At 34.2% G+C, this 27,492-nt stretch overlaps 1 pseudogene; it reads right to left on the bottom strand.

Moving 5' to 3' along the window:
* Positions 1-170: 170 nt before the first annotated feature.
* On the bottom strand, positions 171-27,492 carry LOC125812069 (putative late blight resistance protein homolog R1A-3; annotated as a pseudogene).

Genomic DNA, 27,492 nt, shown 5'->3' with positions numbered 1-27,492 from the left:
AGATTCATAACTAACAAAAAACAGGAAAAACAAAAACACACACAACACATTAAATTAAAATATGTCCAGAACCAGCAATGAAAAAAACCAGTAACAAGTTTGTTTATTGGAAGCAGTAATCAGATGAAATCAGATGGAAGCATCGCGTTGTTTCTTTCTTCATTGTTGTTCTATCCTTGAGTGCTTTGGGCATTCTGCAAATCATATATAGTACGATTTAAATTAAATGAAGTATATATGTATGTAGGGGTAACGATATAAGAATTAATTACCTCTTCTTCAGCCTCTTCTTCATCTTCTTCTTCAGCTTCTTCTTCAGCCTCTTCTTCATCTTCTTCTTCATACACATCTTCTATATGGACTTGAGGTCTGTCCTCTCCTGTGAAAGCTTCTACTTGTTTCTTAATCTCAATGGCTGAATCTCCAAGCTCACGCTTATTATTAGTTAAATGAATGGACTTTAAAGTGTGTATATCTATAAATGCAGAAGGGATCTCCGTAAGCTTGTAACAATGTTCTAGTCTTAATTCCTCAAGCTTGGGAAAGGTTTCCATATCAACTTGCCATTCTGAATGATTGACCATTCGCATAGACAAAGTCTTAAGACTTTGATAGATGTCCTCACTTGCGTCCCACTTGTCCTCTACGAATTCACAGTCAATAAACTCCAGAATTTCAAGCTCAGACAATGCCGCGATTACTGACAACAAATCAGGTCTCAGGGGAAAACCATTCAACCGTAACTCTTTCAAGCTGTTAGGGAAGTAATATTCATTGGGTTGCCGGATTTTATCAGGATATCCGGCATTCTCGTACATTGCAATGAGTGATTCAAGTTTATTAAGGACATCAAACTTGGGAAACCAATCGCGGTGTGTAGGAGGATCTATCGGTTCCTTGATGTAGCAATGAAGGTGCTGAAGATTTGGGAACTTCTCCAGAACATCACTCGTGGCTTCAGTATATGAGATATCAACTTTGGATAAAGTTGTCAAGTCTTCTAACTTTGAATTCTCAGCTTCCAATATTCTACTTGGTTCATGCATAATATCGTCCGCATCCATTTCCTCTTCCTCTTCAAAGAAAGAACTCCTGTCAATTTTCACATGTTTCAGCTTTGACAGTTTGAATATTATGGGCAGTAATACTATGGTGGAATATTGTGTATTGATCAACAGAGTTTCCAGATTCTGGAGGTTCAACCACGACACTGGGATAGCTTTTACATCAAGAGTCCAAAGCTTTAAGAACCTCAAATGAAATAGGGAGCCTATTTCTTCCATTAAAGAATCTTCCAGAATAATGCTATCCAGTTGCAACACTCTAGCAAGTCCAAAGGGTCTTGTATGGCAGATATAGCTGGAGTTATGAAGTGAACCGCTAACTTTCAAAGATATGAGATGCTTACTACCAGCTGAACACTTATTAGAATTGAACAAACCACATTTTTTGTTAGACGATGATGTAGGAAATCCAAAGCATGAAATCGAGCACCTGGATTCATTAACTTGAAAAACTTTGCCTTTTCAGATTTTTCTGAACAAAAATCGTGCACAACATCATGCACATAGCAAACCTTGATCCTAACAGAAAAAGGCATACTCTTCTTGGAGGGGATTTGATCCACCATTATCAGGCTACTGGAAACTAAAGCATCCAAGTAACTTTGAGTTACTTCCTCTAAACTACTCTTGGATCGGATATCATGATCCACAAACCCTTCGGCCATCCACAATTGCTTTAACTTAGAGACCGGAGTTCGTTTGTTCTTTTGAGATCTTGCGAAGTAAAGCAACAACGGCTTCAGGTGGCATGGTAAATGGTCATAACTTAATTGCATATCCTTCATCATCTGCAAATTGATGTTTGCAGAAATAAAGGAATCCAAATTATGTTGAATCTTAAGCCACAAATTCTTTTCCTTTTTCTTTCCTCTAACAATTACTCCAGCAATCAAAACAATAGCCAAGGGAAGTCCTTTACATTTCTTAACTATTTGGTGTCCAACATTTGACAGTTCAGCAGGGCAGCTTCCTTCTCCAAATACCCTTTTTTCGAATAGTTCCCAACTTTTTTCAGGTGTTAAAACTTGGAGGTTGATAGGATCAGTACGACATTTAACTTGCGAGCCTACCTTACTAATTCGGCTAGTTAAAATAACTCTATCTCCTCTCTTAAGCTTTGGAAAACATGCTATTAACATCTCCCCTGTTGCAATATCCCACACATCATCCAAGACGATGAGGTACCTTTTATCGTACAGTGCTCTTCGTAGCTTTTCAGCAAGGTCATCCTCACTTCCTTTTACTTCAGAGCCAGTAACTTGCTGAAGAATCTCCCGCAACACCTTTGACTTGTTATACTTTTGGGAAACAGTGCACCAAGCACGAATCTTGAAATGACTAGCAACTAATGTATTGTTATACACTTTGTTGGCCAGAGTAGTTTTACCAAGTCCTGCCATTCCGACAATAGAAATGACATCAAGCTCGGATTCATGTTCATCAAGGAGCTGGTCAATGATCTGGGATTCTTTCTCATGAACTACTGTTACCTCAACAAAAGGTGATGAGGTTAACTCAATTGGCTCGATGGAAGACTTTGCATCAAGGGGGTGATCTCCATTCTTATCCTCCAGCCGTAAACCGGTGACTTCTGCCACGATAAGCTTGATCTTATCAGTGACCCTCGGAAGTGAGAAGATTAAATGGGAGAGAGCTTTATCTCTGACAAGAATGGAATTAATGACATGTTCTGCCTCGTATACCACATCTAATGCACGCACCCAACAATCTTTAACTACTCCACTAGTACTGTCATCCAATGTTTGCCTGAAAGATGATGTTAGGAATTGAAGGCTTTCTTTCATCATCCCAATTTCATTTTTTATGAGAGAAACTGAATAGACATTGGAAATGAGCAAATCATTTAAATGTCTGAGTAGAAGATTCATGAAGAGGAAACCATCATCCATAGGAAAGCAAAGTTGAGATAACTCTGGAGCTTTCAAAAAAATCTGTCTAATATCTCGCTTCATTTGTTCAATTTCTTGCAACAAGTCTGAAGCTGAAAAGTCTGCTTCATTGATATTATTCTCAGAGCTCTCCTCCACCAGAATAGATATCTTCCTAGCAAGTAGCCCAACATGTGCCAACATATCATTCAATTTGTCATGATGGATAAATCGCTTTGGTATATCAGTGAGAAAGATCAATAGGAACTCTATCATGATATTAATGCTTTGAGTTGGAGCGTAATTGACAGCTACTGCACCTGCCATGCGTCCATGGAGAAGAATCAGATAATTTTGAAGAATCCTTGGTGATGCTTTTCGGATTTGCTTAACAAACCGTTCTAGTTCAGTTGACCTTGATTCTTTCATGAGCTTAGAAGTACAAATGCATAAAACCTCCTGCTCAAGAGGGATTATGTCTATCAGTAGAGAAGCAATCTTGGAAGAGCATTGAGAGACGTTGTCACACACCTCGTAACCATCATAATAATATTCAGTCCAAAGATCAAAACAGAATTGTGTTACTCTATCAGCAGTCAATTGGAGCCAAGGGTAGAGATATTCAGTGTTCGCTTTGTTGGCCTTGAGGATAGGATAGAAATCTCTCAGATGTTGGAATACTTGCTGAAGAATCTTGAAGTCACTAAGCAAATTAGCACGATAGTTTGGTTGATCATGAAGGTGTCTGAAGAGATATTCAAACATTTTCTCGTCAGTCGTCATGGCTACATACTTATCATTCTCCAAACTCAAAAAAAAACTTTTCATCTCTTCCAGCAGCAGAGGGGCAAGACATTCCATGTTGCATTTCGCTAGGATTAATTTATCATCTTCATCTTGATAGAAAAGTGAGCAACTAAGTTCATAGAACTTGTCTATTTTCTCGGACATGCTGGAATAAAAGTAATCCAAACTCGAATTCCCAAACAGAACAAATGTTCTTAGGAATCTCAATTCCATTCTTAGCATTTCAATGACATCCAATTTTGATGAAGCAATTATTTTTTCATTCTTTATTTTCTTCAAGCCATTTAAGAAATCATCAATTGATTGCTGATTCTTCTTCTTTCTTCCTCAAATGGAAGCTGCTAAATTAAAAACCAGTCATTAGTCGGGATATATTAGCGACAGATTTTGTTATTTAGTTACACAAGTGTAGCAAGTAGTTTTTTGATGTGATGTAATATAAAGTTTAGGGATGTAAGATTCTTTTTAGTGAATTTTAACATTTTTTTTTATATTAAACTTTTTTTAGTAGCTTCTATAGATAATTTATTACTTATGAGAATGGGTGATATAATTTTTAAATTAAATAATGAAATTTTTTTTATTGCTAATAATACTACCTCCGTCGACTTTTATTTGATATGCGCTTTTCGAAAGTCAATTTGATTAATTTTAAAAATTAAATTAGATTAATTAATTCGATATTTTAAACAAAAAATTTAGATATTCAAAAAATATAGTAAAAGTACTATAAATTGCAATTTTTTGCATATCAATATGATGAAAAATACATCATAAAATGTTAGCCAAAATTCTTATAATTTGATTCTAAAAAGAAAACAATGACAATTAAAAGTGGATCGAGGGAATAGAAAAAAAAGAAGAAAAAGAAAATAAAAAAGGGCAAAGTGCCCAATTAATTAAATAAATAAAAAGGAAAGGAAAAAAGGGCAACTGCCCAATAGACAAAAGAAAAAAAAGAAGAGTTGAAAGACGTGAAACGTCAAACAACATAAACGAAAAAACAACAACAGTTCAACAAACGCAGTAGAAGAAAAGGAAAGAAAGAGAAAATAAGAGGAGAAAATAAAAGAGGAAAAAGTGGAATTTTTATCTGAAAGTGATTCTTGTTCTTTTCACAAATTTTTTATATGATTATGAACAGATATTTAGGATAGAAAGTGTAGAATTTATGCCTAATTGAGAAAAATATAATTCTAGGATTTTTAGAACAAAATCTTGATTTGAGGGTCGAATAACTATCCGTTTTAACTAAAATTAATCATGCGAGTTTATTTTATTATGAGTGAAAATAATCCAAAAGAAAATTTCAAATTTGAATTCGAAGGCTCAGGGTGACTTTTTTCACCCGATTTTGAGCCAAAAAAATAAATATAATAATATGGCTGTCATTCGATTCGCATTCTTACGAGAATTATATATCTGAACAGATTTTGACCATTCAAAAGCATTACAAAGGACGATTGGTAATTTAACGTTTGAACTTCAGTTTGAGGCAAGTAGAAATTCCTTCCTTTCTTTGGGGTGTTAGTTTTATGAAATATATAAATATAATGATAACGAATAATAAGAGGGTCCCGTATAAATGTGTAACAATCTGAACCGTCGTTATTTAGGAGAAATAAAAATTCAGGAAAATCTGAGCCATTGTCCCGCCATATGGGCCAGATGCCGCTAGGGCGGCGCCAAGGCGGGGTAAGCTAACGCCAGGGCGGGATAGGCGAGGCAGAACGTAAATTATGCGAAATCCTATTTTCCTCCTTCTTCCTAAAATACCTAAATAAGTCGTAAAACACTTAGAAACTCCCAAAAAGTTGTTGCAAGCTTGGGAAGAAGGGAGAGAGAGATTTCTAGTGTGAGGATGATGATATCTTGCGGATTCTTGGCCAAAATCACCGTCACGAAGCCCGGAAAACAAGAATCGAAGTCAATAACTCCGTGCAACTACTTGGCGCCCAGGTAGGTTTTATGAATTGAGTAGTTTAAATCCGTGTTTACTACGTAATATATGTGAATCAATGGTAGGATTTATGCGTAGGCCTTCGTGCACCGAATGATTATTGATTTAAACCCTAGTAAAAAGCCTTAGACGATGAATTAGGGCTGAGAATGGTCGAATTAGGGTTGCATTAGGTGTGTTGATGAACAATCCGTTGTGAGGGTGGTGATTCCATGATTTAGTGATGTATGTTGTTCTTGCTTCATTGTGAAACGTGTAGGTATACGAATGTTGCATTGTTGATCACACTTGTTGTAAATAAGGAGATGTGAATGATGAACGCTATGAGTCATGAATTGTTTTACATGATTATGAGGATATACGTGTGATTGTAATTGTGATATGTTGAATGGATCAATTGCCATATTCCGGCATAACTAACTAGGATCGATTGCCACGTTTCGACATAACTTACTAGGATCAGTTGCCACGTTCCACCATAACTAACTGGGATCGGTTGCCACATTTCGGCATAGCTATAGGATCGGTTGCCACGTTCCGACATAATTATGGGATCGGGTACCACGTTTCGGTATGCTAACTGTTTGGGTTAGAGTTCCATTAGAGGACCAATGATGTGAAAAAATTGTGTATCTTGAGAAATGTGAAGTTGTTCATAAGTGTCGTTGATATTGCATATATTTGATATGCACATGTGAGTATGTTGTTGTATTGACTTATATATGTTGCACTCAGTAGGTACATGTTACGATTACTTAGATTTGATAGTTCTTGTGTTGAGCGAGCTGTTTAGGTATAGTGAAAGGGCAAGGTGTCCAAGGGGCGAATAATGGATAGCAAGGGTTGTTCGTGTGTTGTAATGGCGAGAAGTAGAGGCAGAGTATGTGATGAAATATGCTTAGGTGGATTTCACCCTGGGGAAAGAGATTGGGTTTAGTGGTAAGAAAACTTGATATAATGTACTATGTGACCATGGTTGGGTAATGTGACAAGGAAGTAAGGGTATGGCGTAGATCAAGCTCATCTAGCTCATCCTTGAAAATGAGATAGATGCTGTCTTTTTGGTCTTGAGGCGAGCCCGGCAACCCCATGCCGAAGAAAGTAGCCCTTTCAAAAGCAAGGTTAGTTGAAATACAACGTGGTGGTTTTTGGGGGAACGCTTAATGTGTTAGAATGGTTAGGCCATGATCAAGTAACCGGTAAGTAAGTTGGTTGAGAAGGTAGTTAGTAGTCAGAGTACTAGTGAAATTTGGAGGTACTTCAAGAAAAGGGTAGAGGTGGAGAAACGAGTGGTTTATGTCATGATCTTACTAGTTGGTCCTTATGTTATGTGGTGGGCGTCGGGTTGACTGATGATGCCTACCAATACGTGTGTTTTGTACTGATACTACTCTTGCTATGTCTTTTGACATAATCTGGATGCAGGTTGGTGACGTTTCATTAGGTGAAGACGAAGAAATTCTCTAGCAGCATCTATCTTCCTTCCGTATGGTGGGAGCTGTGTCTTTTGTTTATCTTGTCCAGATGTACTCTTAGTAGCTCTTGTAACTATTTAGACTAGATCCTTGAGAGTTGTTAATTACTTTACAAGTTTAATAAAAAAGAGTGCCTAAAGTTATTGTACAAAAAATCATATTATTATATTTATCTCTGTTTTCTTTTAACTTTCCGCATGTTTAACTATTGGGGTATGAAGGTTCTCCTACTTAGGTGTTAGAGTGGGTGCCCACACGGCCCGGTGGGTTGGATCGTGACAAAATGAGATAACGAACATTTATGCGGGTACAAATGTTATAATATGGGAAAATTTACATGAAATTAATTATTGCTTGATAGTATCCGTAAGTTGTGATATGATTGAGTCATTGAAACTAGTAAATTATGTAAATTTGATTGTGATTAATGATCCTTAATTGTAGGGTCGATTAATGAACTCATATCATATGTTTTTTCATACATATTTGTACCACTCTTATTGTTGTATGATAATTATTGGTTGATATTATTTATTCAACTATTTGTAAGATTCGTATTCTTATCATGCCGATGAGAAATTGTTCCAACAAGTGATATCATGCAAAGCCAATAGAAAGTAATTTCGGCGAAAGGTATTGTACCAATGAGAAATGGTTCTGGCAAATGTTATTGTGCCGATGAGAAATGATTCCTGCAGTTAAACAGATCTTTTGAGTCCACGACTATCTGACAGAAGAAGCGGTGTATACCATTTCTTGGTCAGTGCATGGCATTACATTTCATCTATATTGCATTTCATATAAATTTGGCGTTGAGTTGTTGAAATGATTGTGAACTGATTTGATTTGATACATTTGAGACATCTTGTGATATCATTGATGGTGTAATTGACTGTTTGGGAAAAATATATATTTATTGTTATGTTGAGGTGATTTATTTTATGATGTAATTATACTTTTAGAAAAAGAAACTTTTAGAACATACCTCGTTATTGCTTCTTAGAAGAGTTAGTAATCAAAACTTGTTGAATACACGTATTTTCCGTATGGATCACTCTATACTTGTTACACCTTTTTCAAGCAGGAACTGAGTCAGGTACTAGCGGTATTTGATTTGTTACTGCGACTGAGATTGATGTTTGTTGAAATTTAGGGTGAATTGATTTCTCTTCTTTTTGTCTTATTTCCTTCTAAACAAATGTGTTTGTTTTCATGTTTGTTTCGTATTAGTGATGCCATTGTACTAGTGTCACCATGTCTAGGAATATTTTATTTTAACTTATCTATACAAATTTTGCATTGTTAAATGATTAATAGAGGGATCAGGTTTGCCTACGGGGATGGTAGGTGCCCTCACGAATTAATGAAATTTTGGATTGTGACAACATGGTATCAGAGCATGGTTCATATGTCCCATTAAGTACAATAGCAGAGTCTAGTAGAGTCTTGCGGATCAGTGAGTAGATCTTCATTACTTATCTTTGAGAGGCTATAGGACTTTAGGAAACTTTCATTCCTTATCGTACGTATGTGGTTCACTTTAATATCTAATTTTTTAAATTTTATTCTCTTCACCCATTGTGAGGATATGTCTCCAATTTGTTCGCAAGTTATGAGAGATGATGTTACATGGTGTGGTTCGAGGCGTTATGATTTGGTTAGCAAAATGACTTGATAATATATTGAGGATGTTGACATAGTATGGATAGTTCGTTTGAGGTGTGATTTGAACAAGGATGTTTTAATTTTTTACAATTTATTGCGACAACCTTATGACACAATGGTACTTATGATAAGTGAACAATTCAATATTGAAAGGGTATAATATGGATGCTATGAATACAACTGTAATCTTGGAAGGAACAATTGATTAGATAAGAGCATAATGATCATGATTAGACTATGATGAAAAGTTGAGGAATAACAAAAATATGAGTGTGATCATTTATGATGAAGCATTAGATGGTAGGACTTGTTATAAGATATGTATGAATGACTTTCTTTCTTACCTTTGAAGTGGAGGTATACTAAGAAGAATTCAAATAGTTCGAGTTGAATTATACGATAATCACAATGGTAAAATTTGTTATGATGGGAGCCACAATAAAGACTAAGTATAAAATTGTATGAGATTATGAAGCTAAGTTAAGTGTCAATATACTAGAACACTTAATGATTAAATGGTAGATATTCACATATTCAACCTGTGAGATGTCTTTCGGAAGTTGAATTGAGGAACAACAATATTAGTTGAAATTAATGGAAAACATGATTTGATTTTGGGCAAAGATACTTGTATAAAACTATGTGAGAATATTCATAGAGACATGTGTATAATGGTAAAGGATTGGCCTACAATTTATGGACTAAGTTGTGGTGGTTGGAAATATTATATCGACAAATAACTAACTCTATTAAAGTAACCAAGATTGTCTTAAGTATTGTTTAGTATGCTCTCGATCTTCTATAGTTTTATTTTGATCATGGATCTACTTCGTTTTATGTATCTTCTTTCAGATTTGGATATATTATGTGACTCTTCTCTATATTTGTACGTATCTCGACACCCTAAGATGATTCTTAGTGGCGATTACATCGATCTCAAGTTATTGATCTGATAGAACAAGATATTTGGATAGACTTCATTACTTTGAATATGATAGACTTCGACATCATGTTGAATATGAATTGAATTTTTTTCCTTGTCATTCAATTTCAGACTATTATGTCAAGACAAATATCTCAGTTTTGTTGGGTATTCATAAATTGAAGTTACATGACACTCTCAATATTTATCCAAGGAAATATAGCATCATTTTCAAAGGCTTAATGCATATGGTTCTGAGACATGATTGTGACAAGTGTTATGTGAATTGATGGAGAATAAGGAATTAAAGAGGATGTATCATTTCGAGGAATGTGTCGCGCGCCAGGATAAATATTATAATTCGAGGGACGTGTCGTATGCCACAATGGTTTCTATTATCGGGGGATGTGTCGCACGCCGTGACAGATGCATGAACAAACATGTCCCCCTTGGGTCCTGAACTAAGAGAAACGGGTGTGTATCATTAGATCATACATGCATGTATCACCATACTCGACATTGCATCTCATTGTATCCACATATCTTTATCATTGTGAACTTGTGAGTGTTTTTCTATGGAACTTGTAATTGATGAACATTATCACGTGTATTGTTGATCTGAAATTGTCGGAGTGTTTTCATTGAGCTATGAGCTATGTAAATTGTAAACTGTTAGGTTGGACTGATTTTATGCAGGTTGTAGTTGTGGAAGTTTGGTTGGAGTGTAAGGAGTACCCGTGTTCTATATTCTTAGATTTGTGTTTAGGAGTTTGCTTGTTGAGTACCATGTGGTTTGGTACTCATCCCTTGCTTCTACATTTGTGTAGGTTACAAGCTCGACTCTTCGTGATACTCTCTATCCTCTTCTTGTCTGAGGCTTCCTATGGAGATTTGTGAGGTGGCTATTTGTCATCTCAGCAAACCTTTTTACTCCTATTTATGATTTTATTCTGCTTTAGAGACAATATCATTTGAGGCTTTTGTTTTCTTTCAAATCTATTGTAATACATTAGAGACTTGTGCACGTGACAATCATGTTTTGGAAATTTAGTTAAGTTGACATATTATTCATATTATTATTTGTTATTAAACTTTTATTTATACCTTGTTTTTGCATTTTATCGTAATGTTTGAGTTTTAAGCTGGTTTGTCTTGGTGGAATAAGATGAGTGCCATTACAACCAATTTTGGGTCGTGACATTCTACTTAAACTCATAAAATGTGATATATATTTTGTTAATTAAAGTGAATGAACATGAAAATAACAATGTATCCATTGTGCACAAGATTAACAAATATAGGCATGCTTTAGCTCATATTGTTAACGTGACAAAAGTAAATCATATTTCTTATACTCATATGAAGTTTGTAGAATTAGATAGTTTAATTTCTTATGATTATGTTTATCTTAATTAGATGATTTCAAAAAAATATATAAATATTTGATTATTGAGTTTAAATTTATTTACATTTTGCTGACAAACCTTTTCAAGAGTCAATGGTCACAAATATTTTAATGAATACCGTTAGCTTTACTTTTACTATTTTTGACTTTTCTGTTAAGTGTCATATTTGACATGTATCTCAATCATAAATTATTTTATGATCCACATGACATTAATCAAAGAAGTCACTGAATATTACTTGCGGAATATACTTGACTGGCAGCAAAATGATTGTATATGCCTCTATATCATCATATATCATATTATTATATATTATATAATAATTCTTTAGTCTTTCAAGCAAATATTATGCAATATCTCTTAGATTTTAAGTTCAAAGTTGGACAGAAAATCCCCTTCATTAATTCTTTAATAAAAATAATACCTTGCAAGCTTTTAAAATCAAATAAATAATGACAATCAAACTAGGCCAAATACATGATTAGATGTTAAAACTTATCATTTTCCACTTTTTAATGAGGTTTAATAGTTAGTCCTTTTAGCTTTGAAGCCCATAAAATATTGAATAATCTTTTGTCTTTCAAGTAAATATTATATCAAGAGCATTTACGTTTAAAAAATATAAATATGCATTTTATAAACATGATAAATAAAAAAAAGTAAATACAAATCAATAGAAAAATGGGAGTTGTATAGCCGCAATAGATGAAAAGGCATATCATTCTTTTATATTCATTTGAGTTGATTTCCTCTTTTATTGATGTCTTTTCTTTTAATTTTTTAAATACATTTCTATAATATAACTCTTTATGTTCTTCATTTCTCATTCTTCATTCTTCATCTATTAGCGAAAAATAGGAGGTAAATTTATTAACAATTTTTTGTTCCATTTCGTCAATACAATCATATTCATCTACAAAATCAGGTAAAATTTATCTTTTTCTCTTTTACTTTCACATTCACTCACAACTTTTGATGTACATAGTTATTCCTTTATAAATTGGACATAAAATGTTAGTCCATTAGACTTTCTTATGAAATTTTTTATTTATCTGTTATTCTTTCTTATTTGAATTAATATATTGTTTTGTTTAACCTTTTTCATTTTGTATATATGCATATGATGATGACATGTATATTTTTTTTTTAAATTTAATTGGGTAGATATTACACATGTTTTCTATAAATAAATAAGAGGTCAAATGTGTAAGACACGTTTCCACAAGTAGTATTCGAATAAGCGTTAACATTGCCATCTAAAACATACTAATAATATTGTTACAAAAATATGTAAAATAAAACTAATAATTGCTAGAAAAGTGACCAACTTAATTACTACTCCCTCCATTCTTTTTTAGTTGTCATAGTTTTCTTTTTAAGAGTTAAACTATATGAATTTTGACTAATATTTTAAGATATATTTTTATGAAAAAATTCCAATTTGTAGTACTTTCATGATATAATTTTTTATTATCGAAAATTTATTTTATAATATCGAATGAATATAATCTAATTCAACTATGAAAATTAGTTAAATTGACTCTCGAAAAGCGCAACATAACAACTAAAAAAGAACGGAGGAAATACTCTCTCTGTCCAACAATAGTCATCCACTATACTAAAACTAGTTGTCCAACAATACTAGACCGATTTAAAAAATCAAAAAATAATATACCTTTTGTGTCTATTTTACCCAAGCTACTAAATATTATTTATCATCTAACACATTTCGCGAATTCAAAACATTAAATTTAATAAAGTTAAATAATAAAATAATAATATTATCCTTATTATCTTTTTTAAAATGTGTGCCGAATAAAAAATGTTTAACTATTGTTACAGAGAGTATTAGTTTGGACTTTAGAACATGTAAAAGTTTTAGTAGACATACCGTAGACTTTCCTTTTTCCATTTAATCTCTAACCTCGAACCAGCCTTCAATTTCTAGAGATTTGATGTTTCAACTAATCACATGCACATTTAATAAGGATAAAAAATAGAAATACAAGTAAAAAGAACGGCAACAAGCAAGAATTGTGAATGTAAACTACTTATTAAATTTATAGGTTTTGAATTATTAAAAATATATGTAGTAAATAATAATTCTGAATAAATATATGGTATTTCTATAGAGAAAATGTTCTCTAACTAATATTTTTGACTAACCAAAATGAGAAAATTGAAAAACAGTTTAGAGAGGGAAGAGAAGAGGTCGGAGACCAATCTTATATTGATGCTTAATTATCGACAAAAGGAGATTACTCGGATAATAAACATTCACTCCTTCAACCTTAAGATGGTAAGCAAAAAATGGTAAAAGCTCCTACATATTATTCTATATATCCAACATATACATTCTATAATTATCAAGTAAAAACTATAAACCATTTTTCTGGTTCTTAGTATGTATGTAATCCACAAATAAAAATAAAAAGGAGGTAGTACTCTCTCTGCCTTCGAATTCAAATATTACTTGTAAAAATATGAAATAGAAAGAAAAATATTTTACCTTTTTCTTTACTTCCAAGCTGTTAAAACCATGAAAATTAACAAGGAAATGATGAATGTAATATATTCTGAGAGAGCTTACAATAAAACTTAAATGCTAATTAAGACTACCTTGAATCTATATAGCCATACAATAAGAAAAAAATGACAAAAGGTTAAGTTGGTCAATAGCTCACAATACCATGTTCTTACAATATTATATTTATATTAAATTTTTTGAAATAGTCAACTTTTTTTTCTATTTAGTTTAAGTGATAATAAGAATTAATATCTACAAAATAAAATAAAATACGACTTACTAATAGTTAGTTCTATCAAGATTTTTTTGATGAAAATTGTCCACATTCCTAAAAATCTCTCTTTTTTTTTGTTTCCCATCATGTGTTCGAAGTCCATGTTGGAGCCCTAACTAAATCCGGATCGTGCACTGTAGGACTCATTCGGAGATGACACTCCCAATAAAATTTTCTCCATACCAGGACTCGAATTCGAGACCTCTGATTAATAAGGATGAAGCAGTCCCACATTCCTAAAATATCTCCATTTAGTCAACTAAACAGACTATGGATCTGCCAATAAAATAAAGGATCCATTTGGTAATTAAAATTATTTGTTTATTTTGAAATAATTTTTTTATTTTATTTAAATATTGGGACAAGTCACAACTATCTCCTAGACTATGATCGAAATCTTTGAGATACACTTTAACCAAACTAAGGTTCTATTACCCCTGAACTCTTTATTTTGTTAATTTTATACACCTTTTGGCTTATGTGGCACACTTCGTGACTCCACGTAGTTGAGGCGCGTGGGAGATGTTTGGATTCCACGTAAGCCGAAATGGTGTACAAAATTAAAAAAAATGGGTTCAGGAGAGTAATAAGATCTTAATTTAATTAAAGTACGTCTCTGAAATTTCGATTATGTCCACGAGATACATATGTCTTATCCCTTATATATTAGTGTAAATCTATGATGAAATGCCTCCAAAATTAACCCGGGAAATGTCAACTGATAAATGCTTATTCTGTTATTCACTTGCAAATATATTTATGGAGACTATCATCTATCATTTCGATTTTCGAGTAGAAAGACTTGGTTTTAAATAATAATTCAAAATAATTATAAACTTAAATTAATCAATTTTAGGTTTAGACTTTGATTAGACTAATTGAATGTTCACGTTAAGGCTGCAAACATAAATCAAACATTACATATTCTACAAGAAGTACTATTGGGTCATTTGTACTTTTATCCTTATTTTATGCTGCTCTTTAATTTTTGCTCAATGATAGAGTTATCGTCTCGTAAAGATGGTTACACGAATATCATTCATTGAAAGATTCGAACTTGCGCAGTTGCAATCCAAAATGGCAACATCGACCAGTGCACCCAAGCGAGTTTTTGTTTTAAGGGTGTACAATTAAATATATTATGATTTTATCAGTTATCTATATATATATATATGAATTTTTTCAAACACAAAGTCTCAAGACTTTGACAGGTGTCCTCACTTGCATTTAGGGGCGAATTTAAGTTAAAAAAATGGGTCACCGGAACCCGTGGTCATCCGGTAAAATTAGATATATCTACTTGTATAATTCGTAAAATATAACAAATAGCAACTGAAGGAACCCATGTTCACAAATGACTAGATGGCTCACTGGTTTGGGTGGTTGTTTTCCACGGGGAGGTTAATAGATTGTGTCACGCCCCGAGCCTACACCCTGGGCGGGACCGGCACCCGGAGACCATTTTTGGCCCCAAGCGAACCCTTGGCCTGACTTTCTTAATTCAGCGGAAACCTAACTCAACAGAATAACTCAATGCAAAGTAAAGTCATAAGACAACTTAACTGATACAAATCTGGCCATAAAGGCACCTCGGGTCTCAAAATAGAGTATCTACATATATACATAGATAAGAGACTCAAAACTAGCTGACTGACTGTCTATGAAGCCTCTAAACTACTGAGATGGATGTTGGGACAGACCCCGCAACACCCTAATAAAACAAAAACTAAGAACACAAAATAATTGAGTCCTCCGGAATGCAAGGAGGCTCACCGCTGACTCTGGAGTGCTCAGCTAGATCAACGACGTGCAGGATGCTGATCTGGGGTACTTGTATCTGCATCATAAGATGATGCAGGCCAACTGGCATCAGTACATGGAATGTACGAGTATGCGAGCTGGAAAACTAAGCAACATAGGCTAGAAGGAAATTTGGAAGAAACTGAAAAGTTTACCTTGCTCAACTCAACTCAACCTGACTGACTTCTTTCAATATAAGGCAATTTAAAACAAGTGCGATATAAAGAAAGACTGTTTAAAACATGCTATAAACTCTGTGTGTATACAAGGATACAATAAGCCTGAGATGTATATAGAAATACAATTGAACTGATGTATATAAAATACAATAATTTTTGTGTATAAAAATACAATAACTGCTGTGGGAGTTTCTCTAACCGACAACCATAACATGAGAGCTATAGTGATGATACAACGATCGACCTCACGCTGCCAGAGCATCTTATACCTGGCCAAAGGTATAAGACTTGAACTGCCTAATGGATCCACTAGTCTAATCTAAAAAGGATTCATCTAAAAAGTATGATCCTTTTTCTACCCATGGTGGCTAACATGGTTCTATGGGGGCTGTGGGTTCTTTGAACGCTCCCCCAATTCGGTGCTCGATACTACTCCAAAAAATGTACTGGCTCTTATGTTTTTAAAACATATTTATTCCTGCTAATATGAGATAATTACTCAAAAACTAGCCCGAAGGCTTTTTTGGAAATCTCAGTTTCCAACCTTGTTTAAATGTAAAGACATTTCTTTAAAACTTCTTTGAGAATACATAGTTCCCTAATAACTTTGAGAAATGAACTCAACTTTAAACTCTTTACTTTACTTGAACTCTTGGCTTGATGTGAAACTCTTAACTTAACATGAAACTCTTAACTTTTGACTTGACTTGAAACTCAATACTTTTGACTTGACTTGAAACTCGAGTCTTAAAAAATGAAGCTAAAACATTCACTAAAGACTCTTGAACAACTTTAAAAACTTGCTTTGACTTACTTCACTTCTAAGCTTAACTCTTAACATCACTTGACTTCTAACTTTACTTGACTTGGAACTAACTCTCCTTGAATTGGATTATGAACTCAAGGGTAATGATTTGTGTTTGGAAGGACCCCATGATGATTAGGAATAATTTAGGACAGCTAGACTTAAGAAAAATTTCGAAATTTAATTCTGAAAACAGAATAGATTCTGTTCACAGAGGGAACAAATCTGTGACGCAGACTTGCTTCAGGCAAGCTGCCCAACTTTTCTCTTTCATGTTGCCAACTCTAAACCCTCTCAACCTCTCTTTTCCCAAACACTTGGGGTCATAAACCCCTCAACATACAGTGGATTCCACTAAAAAACGCAACCAGATCCTGTCCCAAATCAGCAAGAACTTCAACAACACAACCAACAACTTCAACAACCAAAATAAATCTTTTCTTGGAATTAAAAACGAGTTGGTGTGTGGGGGTATGAACAGGGGCGTATGTACATGAAGGGGAGGGGGTTCACATTCACCCATCCTCCCCTTCCTAACCCCTATATAATACTACTATTTTTCTAATTATCTTTTTAATTTGTATTGGTGAACCCAAGGTTAAAAAGAATACTCTAGTATATTGATAAGTAAGTACAAATAGGAGGTGCATAACTTATAGATTTGTGGTTCAAATTTTTCTATCCACATTACTATTTTTAATTTTTAATTAATATAACAAAATGTGCCACTTTTCATAGATCTTTTTAATAATTTATAAATAAAAAGAGGTTCAAATACCCATATTTTTAGGTTGCATTAGCTATGTCTAGACCTTAAGCTAGAAGTGTCAATAAAGTCAAATTATATTTTTTACTTTCTTTTTCTCCTTTCCTTCTTTATTTAGACATTTTTCTTATTATTTTTTTTAACTTTTTCTTTTGACTTTTCAAAGCCCTAAACTAAAAGGTAAAAAGGAGTAAAGACATCATATTGTTCTTTCTTTTGGCTTCATTCCACATTTCCACTTTGTTGTTCATGGTGAAGTAGAGTGAGATTTGAGAATAAGTAACAAGGTATGTTATCTAAAAAAATAAATTATTTATTAATGCACTTCATTTGTTTTATATGTTTTTCTTGATTTATGAAGTGGTTCCATTATTTGATTGCTTGAATATTTAAATTTATAAGAATTTCTTGATTTCTAAATAGTTATCTAATAATTGTGATTCTTTTATTAGTAAACTTGTTATTTGTGCTAATATTTTTTAAAAATTATTTTGTTTTTATAAGATTGAATAGAAGTGTGAATATTTAATTTTGTAGGTAAAATAATTTTTACAATCAATTCATCAAATCACAAATGAATAAGTTTCTCATCAAGTTACCAAAGCCAAAAGATGGCCAACCAAGTTCTAGCTCTAATCAACCATTTGTGAGTTCACAAGTTGCTCCGGAAGTTCAAAGACATACAAATTCTTTTCCACTTTCAAATATGATAATATGCTTGATTTTAAATCTCTGGAAGCAGATCCCAAAGATCGAATGCCTATTTCATCTTATTGTCCTAATATTCGAGATGCGGTAAGGAGGTATTACATTCAAAAAAAGCCATGTCAACCTGTTGATCATATCTTCCCTAAAACTAAGTTTGGAGATAAAATGCGTCAATTTCGACCAACTTGGTTTAAGAGAAGATCTCAATGGTTGAAATATAGCATTAAAGCAAAAACAACATTTTGTTTGTGTTGTTATTTGTTCAAGAATGAACTTGAAAGTCGTGAAAATGCCGGAGATTCATTTACAAGAGATGATTTTAGGTGTTGGAACAAAGCTTTAGAAAGATTCAAAAAACATGTTGGTAAGGTAAATAGTATCCATCATAAATGTTTCAATAGGATGCAAGATTTGAAAAACCAACGACAATCGATCCAATCTTCTTTTGACAAGCAAAGTGAAAAGGCAAGAAGTGATTATCGGATGTGTTTAAATGCCTCAATTGATGTAGCAAGATTTCTCTTGACATCGGGATTTCCATTTCGTGGACATGATGAAAGTGAAGGTTCCGAATATAAGGGTGTTTTTCTTGAACTTTTGAAATGGTATGGGGATAGAAGTTTTGATGTGGGAAGAGTAATATTAGGTAATGCTCCACAAAATGATATGATGATTTGTCCGACAATTCAAAAAGATATTGTGGAGGCTTGTGCTAAAGAAACAACTAAGGCTATCATTGAAGACTTGGACGGTGATTATTTTGGAATATTAGCTGATGAATCAAAGGATGTTTCTCATAAGGAGCAAATGACTCTAATTTTGAGATATGTCAACAAAAGTGGAATGGTGATAGAGCGATTCTTGGGTATTGTCCACGTAAATGATACATCTTCTCAATCATTAAAAAAGGCAATTTATTCTTTGCTTTTGGATCACTCATTATGTACATCCAAAATACATGGTCAAGGTTATGATGGGGCTAGTAATATGCAAGGGGAAATAAATGGTCTCAAGTCTTTGATTTTACAAGATACGTCATCTGCATATTCTATTCACTGTTTTGCTCACCAATTGCAATTCGCACTTGTAGGTCTTTCCAAAAAGAATTCGGATGTGGATAAATTTTTTTATGTTCTCACTAATATTTTGAATACTATTGGAGCTTCATTTAAACGCAAAGATTCACTTCGACAACATCAAGAAGATAAGTTGGAAGAGTTGCTTAAATTTGGAGAAGTTCATACAGGGCAAGGTTTGAATCAAGAACGTGGCCTCCAACGACCGGGTGATACTCGTTGGGGGTCTCATTTTAAAACCTTGGACAATTTCATGATTCTTTTTTCTTCAATTGTTAATGTGCTTAAGGATATGAAACGTGATTTTCCATATCATCTTGATAGATTTGCGGCGGAAAATCTTTTGAGCAAGATTCGTGAATTTGAATTTGTCTTTATGTTGCACTTGATGTTTAAGGTGTTGCTATTGACGAATGAGTTGAATAAAGTTTTACAAAAGAAAGATCAAGATATCGTTAATGCTATGGGATTGCTTGACCTTTCAAAGAAACGATTGCAAATGATGAGAGAGGATGAATGGGACTCTATGATGGATGAGGTTAGCTTATTTTGTGGTAAGCATAGTATTTCAATTCCCAAAATGAATGAAGACTACTCTAATGGGAAGTCCAAGCGTCAGAGGTCCAATATTTCATATTTGCATCACTTTCGTGTGGAAGTATTTTATACCGTCATTGATTTGGCATTTCAAGAACTCAATAATCGTTTTGATATGGTGACTAGTGACTTGCTCCTCGGTATGGCTAGTTTGAGTCCGGTTGATTCATTTGCTAATTTTCACAAGGATAGGATAATGAAACTAGCCGAGTACTACCCAAGTGAGTTTGGTGATAAAGAGCTTCGGAAACTCAATTTTCAACTTGATGATTTTATTGTCTATGCTCAAAAGTGTGATAGCAAGTTTCTCAACTTGAAGGGAATCAAGGATCTAGCAAAAGTGATGATAGAGACAAAACTAGATCAAACTTGGTCACTTGTGTATCTACTTGTGAAGCTAACTTTGATTATTCCTGTTGCTACCGCAAGCATGGAAAGAGCATTCTCATCAATGAAGTACATATGTAAGTGAATGATGTTTTTTGCTAATATATTACTATATAAAGATTGCTACTACCTACTTGCTCGTCAACTTGTTCTCACCGTAAAATTTATATAATTGAATTAATTGTCTATTTTGAAGATAATGGTGCCCCCATGTTCTTGAGATCCTGGATACGCCTCTGGGTATGAACCAACCAACACTAAGGATCATAAAATCCCTCAATATACAATAGATTACAACTCAAATACACAACCCAATCATGTCCCACAACCAACAATAACTTCAACAACACAACTAACAACATCAACAACAACTAACAACATCAACAACAACTAACAACTTCAACAACTTCAACAACAAATCCAATCTTTTCTCAATCATAAAATGAGCTTGGTGTGTGGGGGAAAGGATTAACCCACACAAAGAACTCACATACCTTGATAGGGATCACCCCCGACGAAAATCCACTATGATCTCCTTGATTGCTCTTCTCTTTCTCCTCTTCCTTATCTTCTTTCTCTTCTTCACTCTCAAGAACCCTAACTCTTTACTCTTTAAAAAAATTGAGACAAACTGATCTAAAATCAGTCTAACACTTTAATATAACCAAAACAATTGATTTGTGAAAAGACCAAAATGCCCTTAAATTTCCGGACGGACTCCCTGCCAACTGCCCAACTTTCAAAGGGCATAACTCGCTCATACAAACTCGGAATCGAGCAAACTCGGTGGCGTTGGAAAGATCGTTCCAAGGGCTTTCCAAAAATAACTGGAACTACTCTTAACTCATCCTGAGGTAGGAGTTACGACTACTCAAAGTTGGCCAAAAACTCACTGATTTCCACACTTAGCCAAATTTTCCAGATTCTGAATTTTTCCAAAAAAATGACTACTTCCAATTTCAAGCTTCTTCATATTCATTTTAATTTGTCGGATGTTACAGATCGATTCCCAATTGCATCATTTATTTTTAAAATTTTTTAAAAGCCAGTCATAAAAAATATAGCTTTTTACTTCTTATTTTTACAAAAAAATAATCTAAAAGTAGGTTCCATTGCAAGCATTTTATAAAAAAGAACTGCAGTCGGCCTATTTTAAATTAAAAATACAGCATTGCTTTTTACTTCTTATTTTTACAAAAAAATAATAATCTAAAAGTAGGTTCCATTGCAAGCATTTTATTTCACAAAAAACACAAAGCAGCGCTCGAATTTCCCAACTGAAAAAACCTATTTTTACCTTCTTTTCCTCTAACTTCACAGCTGAAAAAACCTATTTTCTTCCTTCTTTTTCGTTCTTTCAACTGAAATCACCATTCTTAGTAAGCAAACTAGCAAAATCAATTATAATATTTTAGATCTTATCTTACGTGCAATGATCAGCGGCGGCTCAAACGCACAAGTGGTCTGAAACAAAATCAAACTAAGGCCTTAAACTTTTGAGAAAAAATAATATTCTTTTTATAAAATCTACTTTTAAAATTTCTTGAGATGCAAAATTGTATCTTTTTTTATAATCGAATTCTTTTAATAATTATTTTTTAATCAATAATTCATATAACCAATGCATTTAATCTTTCTTGTGACATAGTACTCTAGGTATATCAAATTTCTACTAATAACTTTTTCTCTTAATATAATTTTTTTTTTTTGCAGATCGTATTTAATATTTTTCTTATGAAAAATCTATATTTGTTGTTGCTAAAATAAGTGAGGTCCTTCAAATTTGAAAGCCTAAAATAGTTGCCTTTTTCTTAAAGGGGCAAAGCTGTCCCTGATAATGGTGCACCCGTCTTCTTGAAATCCTAGATTCGCCTCTGCTTGCATCCCACTTATTCTCTTTGAAAATCATAGCCGATAAACTCCAGAAATTCAAGCTCAGACAATGCCACGATTGCCGACAACAAAGCAGGTATTAGAGAACTCTTTGAAGCTTGTTGTATGGAAGTGATAATTATTAGGAGGTTGGATTTGGTCTTTGTAATATGATAAAGCTTTCAGATGTTTTGATGATCCTCACAAGTGTAGGGACTTGGTACTCTGCAGATTATTCTCGTCCAGGACAATGTGCTATACAACTGGAAAGTTGTTTTGTCAGTGGTTGGTGAGGTCGTCCAATCAGAATGGATGAGGTTGTTTGTCTAATGGACAATAACTCTTTTTGGTTGATATAATCAACATGACAAACAACAAATTAATTCATTCATTCAAAGAAAGAAAATTCAAGCTTCAAACAAAACAACAAGGGACCTCATTGACTGAAGAATTGCTTCCTGAACCTGTTGTTATTTTGATTGTTTGTATTTGTGTTTAACTTGTAGGATTAGTTTCACTCTTGTTAGAAACGTTTCAAAACTTTGTGTGAGTCATTGTAAGAACATAGTTAAGGGTAACTTTGTGTTTTACGGTCAAAAGTCTATATTAATCAGTGAAGGTTAGTATAGTGGGCAATGAATGCATTGCTTAGGCTCAGTAAGTAATAGGTTGTATTACTTAGCGTTGAGATTAGGAGGTTAATATCATTGTGAGGTTGTAAACTGTGTTTCACTTTTGCTTGAGAAGATTAGTGAAAACAGTTTGAAAATCCTGTGAGACAGGTCGTGATTTTACTCCCATGAGCCATGAGCCATGAGGTTTCCACGTAAAGTATTGTGTGTTCATTTTACTTTCAGCATTTACTTTTGTGCATCTTGACTGTTTGAAGGACTTGGTCCTGTTGTAGCTAGTGGACTCATACATTCCATCATAATATTTATGAAAACTTTTAACTTCCTTTGATTTAGGTACCGGTGTATCGATATCTAAAACTGTCATCGAACCACTCAACAACAGTAAAATATATTTAGAACACTAGAATTTATTAGTAGAAAAAGAAGTCTAGAAAATCGTTGTTTTAAAAAAAAAGTAAACCTCTCTATTTATAGACAACAAATGATAGTGTGACATGTGTTTATAGTGCCTTATCAAAAAGTCACAATCCTTTTAAGAAAAGTGAAAAGTCATAACCCTTCGTAAAAATCACAACCTTATTTTTCATTAAAATCACAACTCTTCACAAAAGTCACAATCTTTCAGGTTAAACAAAAAACTAGAATCTTATATCAGAGATTAGATACGAAATAAGATTCATAACTAACAAAAAACATGAAAGAAAACTCTCAAAACATTAATTTTGAACATCTCCAGAACCACACAGATGAACCGAGACTGCAAATGCAAACGCTCTATTTCTTTCTTCATTGTTGTTCTATCCTTGTGTCCTTTGGGCATTCTGCAAATTATATATAGTATGATTTAAATTAAATGAAGTATATATGTATGTAGGGGTAAAGGTGTAATAAATTAATTACCTCTGTTTCATCCTCTTCTTCAGCTTCTAATTCATACAACACATCTGATATATGGAGTTGAAGTCTGTCCTCTCCTGTGTAAGCTGCCACATCTTCCTTAATCTCAATGGATGAATCTCCAATCTCACGCTTCATATACATTAAACGAATGGACTTTAAAGTGTCTATATCCCCAAATACAGAAGGGATCTCTGTAAGCTCGTAACAACATTCTACTATTAATTCCTCAAGCTTGGGAAAAGTTTCCCTATCAACTTCCCATTCTGAAAGGTTGACCTCTCGCAAAGTCAAAGTCTTAAGACTTGGATACATGTCCTCACTTGCATCCCACTTATCCTCAACGAAATTAGACTCCATAAACTCCAGAATTTCAAGCTGAGGCAATTCCGCGATTGCTGACAACAAAGCAGGTCTCACGAGAAACTTATACAACCGCAACTCTTTCAAGCTGGTAGGGAAGTGATATTCATTGGGATAAACATAATCTTTCCATGGGAATTCTACAAAGAGTGATTCAAGTTTGTTAAGGACATCAAACTTGGGAAACCAATCATCGTGTGTAAGAGGATCCTTGGGTATCCTGATGATGCACTCAAGGTGTTGAAGATTTGGGAACTTCTTCAGAGCATCATTCGTGCCTTCAAAATATGAGATATAAACATGGGATAAAGTTGTCAAGTCTTCTAACATTGGTTGATTCATAATATTGTCTGCATCTTCTTCCTCTTCAAATAAACTACTCCTGTCAATTTTCACATGTTTCAGCTTTGACAGTTTGAATAATCTGGGCAGTAGTACGATGATGGGATATTCCGTTCCGATCAACAGATATTCCAGATTCTGGAGGTTCAACCACGACACTGGGATAGCTTTTACACCTCGAGTATGAATCCTTAAGAACCTCAAATGAAATAGGGACCCTATTTCTTCCATTAAAGAATCTTCCAAAACAATGCTATTCAGTTGCAACACTCTAACAAGTCCAAAGGGTCTTGTGTAAAACACATACCTGGAGTTAAGAAACGAACCGCTAACTTTCAAAGATATGAGATGCTTACTACCAACTGACCAATTTTTAGAATTGAACAAAACAGATTTTTTGTGGAGTTCGCCCGCCTCAGCATGAATGGTTAGACGATGGTGTAGGAAATCAGAAGCATGGAATCGAGCACCTGGATTGATTAACTTGAGAAACTTTTCCTTTTTTGCTTTTACTGAACAAAAATCGTGCACAACATCATGCACATAGCAAACCTTGATCATAACAGAAAAAGGCTTACTCTTCTCGGCGAGCATATGATCCACCATTATCAGGCTACTGGAAATTAAAGCATCCAAGTAACTTTGAGTTGCTTCCTCTAAACTACTCTTCGAACCGATATCATGATCCACCAACCCTTCAGCCATCCACAACTGCATCAACTTAGAGACTGGAGTTCGTTTGCTCTTTCGAGATCTTGCAAAGTAAAGCAACAACGGCTTTAGGTGGTCTGGTAAACGGTCATAACTTAATTGCATAATCTCTAAATTGTTGTTGGCAGAAACAAAGGAATCCAGATTATGTTGAATTTTAAGCCACAAATCCTTTTCCTTTTTCTTTCCTCTAACAATTACTCCAGCAATCAAAACAACAGTCAAAGGAAGCCCTTGACATTTCTCAACTATTTGGTGTCCAACATCCGACAGTTCAGCAGGGCAGCTTCCATTTCCAAATACCCTTTTTTCGAATAACTCCCAACTTTTTCCAGGTGTTAAAAGTTGAAGGCGGAGAAGATCACTACGGCATTTAACTTTCAAACCTACCTCACTACTTTCGCTAGTTAAGATAACTCTATTTCCTCTCTCAATCTTTGGAAAACATGCTATTAACATCTCCCCTGTTGCAATATCCCACACATCATCCAAAACGATGAGGTACCTTTTATCGTACAGTGCTACTCGTAGATTTTCAGCAAGGTCTTCCTCACTTTCTACTACTCTTCGTTGTTTTTTAGCAAGGTCATCCTCACTTTTTTTTTTTCCGAGGCAGTAACTTGCTGAAGAATCTCCCACAACACCTTTGACTTGTTATACTTTTGGGAAACAGTGCACCAAGCACGGACATTGAAATGACTAGCAACTAATGTATTGTTAAACACTTTTTTGGCCAGAGTAGTTTTACCGAGTCCTGGCATTCCGACAATGGAAATGACATCAAGCTCAGATTCATGTTTATGAAGGAGCTGGTCAATCATCTTGAATTCATCTTCTTCATGACCAACTGTTACCTCAACAAAAGATGACGAGGTTGACTCAATTGGCTCGTAGGAAGACTTTGCATCAAGGGGGTCATCCCCATTCTTATCTTCCAGCTGTAAACATGTGACTTCTGCCACGATAAGCTTGATCTTATTAGTGACATTCGGAAGTGAGAAGAGGAGATGTGAGAGAGCTTTATCTCTGACAAGAATGGAATTAATGACATGTTCTGCCTCATATGCCACATCTAAAGCACGCAACCAACAATCTTTAACTACTCCACTAGTACTGTCATCCAATGTTTGCCTGACTTTCTTGAAAGATGATCTTATGAATTCAAGGCTTTCTTTTACCATCCCAATTTCTTTCTTTATGAGAGAAACTGAATAAGCATCGGAAATGAGCAAATCATTTAAATGTCTGAGTAGAAGATTCGTGAAGAGGAAACCATCGTCCATAGGAAAGCGAAGTTGAGATGACTCATCCGGGGATTTCAAAAAATTCTGTTTGATATCTCCCTTCATTTGTTCAATTTCTTGCAACAAGTCTGGAGCTGAAAAGTCCGCTTCATTGATATTATTCTCAGAGCTCTCCTTCATCAGAATAGATATCTTCCTTGTAAGTAGTGCGACATGTGCCAACATATCGTTCAATTTGTCAGGATGGATAAAGCGCTTTGGTATATCTGTGAGAAAGATCAATAGGAACTCGATCATGACATTAATGCTTTGAGTTGGGGCATAATTGACAGCACCAGCCATGCGTCCTTGGAGATGAATGAGATGATTTTGAATAATCCTTGGAGATGCTTTTACGATTTGCTTGACAAACTGTTTTAGTTCTCTTGACGTTGATTCTTTGATGAGCTTAGAAGTAGAAATGTATAAAACCTCCAGCTCAAGAGGGATTATGTCGATGAGTAGAGAAGTGATCTTGGAAGAGCAATGAGAGGCTCCATTCCAAATACGAAAATAGAATTGCATAACTGTCTGAGCAATGAATTGGAAGCGAGGAAAGAGATATTGAGTAGTAGTTGTTTTGTTGGCGAGGAGGATAGGATAGAAATCTGTCAGACGACGGAATACTTGGCAAAGAATGTTTATTTTCTTGGACATCGTGAAATAAAATAAGAAATATTGTTTGGTAGATAATGAAGGGTTGTGAAGAGGTATTCAAACATTTTCTCCTCTGTGGTCATTGCTACATAATTATCATTCTTCAAACTCAAATAACTTTGCATCTCTTCCAGCAGCGGAGGGATAAGACTATCCATGTTGTATTTCCATAGAATTACTTCATCATTATCTTGACAGAACTTGTTTATTTTCTTGGACATCCTGTAATAAAATTCATCGTCCAAACTTGAATCCCCAAACAGGACAAATGTTCTTAATGATCTCACTTCCATTCTTAGCTTTTTAATGACTTTCCAATTTGAATAAATGAATACTTCTTCTTCATTCTTTATTTTCTTCAACCCATTCAAGAAATCATCAACAAGATTCCTGATTCTTCTTCTTTTTTCCTCAAGTCGCAGCTC

This window comes from Solanum verrucosum, unplaced genomic scaffold (genome assembly GCF_900185275.1).
Source record: "Solanum verrucosum unplaced genomic scaffold, falcon-dt-bn FXZP01000603.1, whole genome shotgun sequence".
NCBI classification, from domain to species: Eukaryota; Viridiplantae; Streptophyta; class Magnoliopsida; order Solanales; family Solanaceae; genus Solanum; species Solanum verrucosum.
The sequence above is the reverse complement of the archived record's forward strand: the minus strand, read 5'-3'. Positions and strand labels throughout refer to the sequence as shown.